We start from the raw sequence: 3,121 nt of genomic DNA, 5'->3' as shown, positions 1-3,121 counted from the left end.
CACAATACCTAAGGATCTACATTAGTCGGAAATGTAGTGGACCGTATCGGCTTCGCTCCGAGGACTTGTTTCTTTTAACTGTCCCAGAAGTCCACTCTATAAACCTGCATTGTTATGCGGATGATACCCAATTATATCTATCAATTAAACCAGACGAAACCAATCAATTGGCTAAACTTCAAGCATGCCTTAAGGACATAAAAACGTGGATGTCCTGCAACTTCTTGATGTTAAACACAGACACAACTGAAGTTATTATACTTGGCCCTAAACGCCTCCAAAACGCATTTTCTAATGACATAGAAGCTCTGGATGGCATTAACTTGGCCTCCAGCACCACTGTAAGGAATCTTGGCGTCATCTTTGATCAGGATCTGTCGTTTAACTCCCACATAAAACAAATCTCAAGGACTGCCTTCTGTCATCTACGTAACATTTCAAAAATAAGACACATCCTGTCTCAAAATGATGCAGAAACACTAGTCCATGCATTTGTTACTTCAAGGCTGGATTACTGCAACTCATTGTTATCAGGTTGTCCCAAAAGGTCGCTTAAGACTCTTCAGTTGATCCAAAATGCAGCGGCACGTGTATTGACTAGAACAAGGAAACGGGATCATATTACTCCTGTATTAGCTGCTCTGCACTGGCTCCCGGTAAAATACAGAATAGAATTCAAAATCCTTCTCCTGACTTACAAATCAATTAATGTTCAGGCTCCAGCATATCTTAAAGATCTCATAGTACCTTATAAACCAACTAGAGCATTGCGCTCCCAGACTGCAGGGTTACTTGTGGTTCCTAGAGTCTCTAAGAGTACAATGGGAGCCAGAGCCTTCAGCTATCAAGCTCCTCTCCAGTGGAACCAGCTTCCAGTTTGTGTTCGGGAGGCAGACACACTCTCCACATTTAAGAGTAGGTTAAAGACTTTCCTTTTTGATAAAGCTTATAGTTAGGGCTGGCTCAGGTTTGCCCTGGATCAGCCCGTAGTTATGCTGCTATAGGCTTAGACTGCCGGGGGACACCTCCCTGCTCTCCTCCTTCTCTTCCTCTCTCCTCCCCTCCCTCTCTTCTTCTCCCTCTCTATCTGTATGATTTTATGTAAATGTATGTTACTAACTCACCATCCGGGGTATCATCCCCGGAGTGTCTGTCTCTCATGTGGCAGGTTGCCACTGATAAAGTTTACGTCAGGATCAGGAATCGTGGCTGCGCCTGCTGCGCCTGCTGCGCCTGCTGCGCCTGCTGCGCCTGCTGCGCCCGCTGCGCCCGCTGCGCCCGCTGCGCCCGCTGCGCACGCTACGCCTGCTGCGCCTGCTGCCCTGGTCCTGCTGGACACCGGGAAGCCTTTTTGACATTTTCCTGGATTTATCCAAACTTTCTCTTTTTCAACACAACATCATTTCTGTCAAATGTTGTATTTGTACTATGTTGTTTATCCTGTACACACGACATCTATTACAATCTGTCCGTCCTGGGAGAGGGATCCCTCCTCAGTCTCTCCCTGAGGTTTATAACATTTTTCCCCCTTTAATTATGGGGTTTCTTTTAGGAAGTTTTTCCTTGTGCGATGCGAGGGTGTAAGGACAGAGGGTCTGAGGACAGAGGGTCTAAGGACAGAGGGTCTAAGAACAGAGGGTGTAAGGACAGAGGGTCTGAGGACAGAGGGTCTAAGGACAGAGGGTCTAAGGACAGAGGGTCTGAGGACAGAGGGTCTAAGAACAGAGGGTCTAAGGACAGAGGGTCTGAGGACAGAGGGTCTAAGGACAGAGGGTCTGAGGACAGAGGGTCTAAGGACAGAGGGTCTGAGGACAGAGGGTCTGAGGACAGAGGGTCTAAGGACAGAGGATCTAAGGACAGAGGGTCTGAGGACAGAGGGTCTAAGGACAGAGGGTCTGAGGACAGAGGGTCTGAGGACAGAGGGTGTAAGGACAGAGGGTCTGAGGACAGAGGGTCTAAGGACAGAGGGTCTAAGAACAGAGGGTGTAAGGACAGAGGGTCTGAGGACAGAGGGTCTAAGGACAGAGGGTCTAAGGACAGAGGGTCTGAGGACAGAGGGTCTAAGAACAGAGGGTCTAAGGACAGAGGGTCTGAGGACAGAGGGTCTAAGGACAGAGGGTCTGAGGACAGAGGGTCTAAGGACAGAGGGTCTGAGGACAGAGGGTCTGAGGACAGAGGGTCTAAGGACAGAGGATCTAAGGACAGAGGGTCTGAGGACAGAGGGTCTAAGGACAGAGGGTCTGAGGACAGAGGGTCTGAGGACAGAGGGTCTAAGGACAGAGGGTCTGAGGACAGAGGGTCTAAGGACAGAGGGTCTGAGGACAGAGGGTCTAAGGACAGAGGGTCTAAGGACAGAGGGTCTGAGGACAGAGGGTCTGAGGACAGAGGGTCTAAGGACAGAGGGTCTGAGGACAGAGGGTCTGAGGACAGAGGGTCTAAGGACAGAGGGTCTGAGGAGTTACTTGCTGTTTCTAAACATGTTTTCTCAACAGTTTACTGGATTATCTGCACACTTTGAGTATAAAGTCAGTGATTTTAGGTGCTTTTCTTTTTTAGGTGTATAAAGGTAAAGTTTATTTGTATAGACGATGAAACAGAGACAATTTAAAGTGCTTTTCATTAAAGAAATGAGATAAAATGAAATAGGATACAAAAATAGACATTAAATAAAGCGATGGTGCAGTTACAGTGAGAGAGTGAGAGCAGAATTAAAAAGTAGAGAATGCAGGATTATAGTTTGCAGTATTTCACAATAACTCTCCTTCAACTTAAATCCGGTTTTTGAGCACTTTGTTCACATTCATTTGTTTATTGTAGCTCAAACTGAAATAGGAACCGTCGTTGCACAACAGAAGAAAGTGTCTTTGACGTCATGTCACTGTTTACGAGAAGACAGAAACACGACTGTCGAGTGTCATTATGCCAAGTAAAGTTCAGATGCAAGTCAAAAGCACATTCCTGTTCGATTCGTATCACACGTTCATCCTCAGTTTCCAGTTAACGGACGTTTGATTTGTTTCCTGAAGTTGTTGGGGATAATCATTAAGCACTTAATAAAAGTAATGTTACTTTATGTTCAGCCAGAAGCTTAAAGATGGACGAGGTTCATTGTGCAGGACAC

This window comes from Cottoperca gobio, chromosome 17, assembly GCF_900634415.1.
Source record: "Cottoperca gobio chromosome 17, fCotGob3.1, whole genome shotgun sequence".
Lineage (NCBI taxonomy): Eukaryota > Metazoa > Chordata > Actinopteri > Perciformes > Bovichtidae > Cottoperca > Cottoperca gobio.
The sequence above is the reverse complement of the archived record's forward strand: the minus strand, read 5'-3'. Positions refer to the sequence as shown.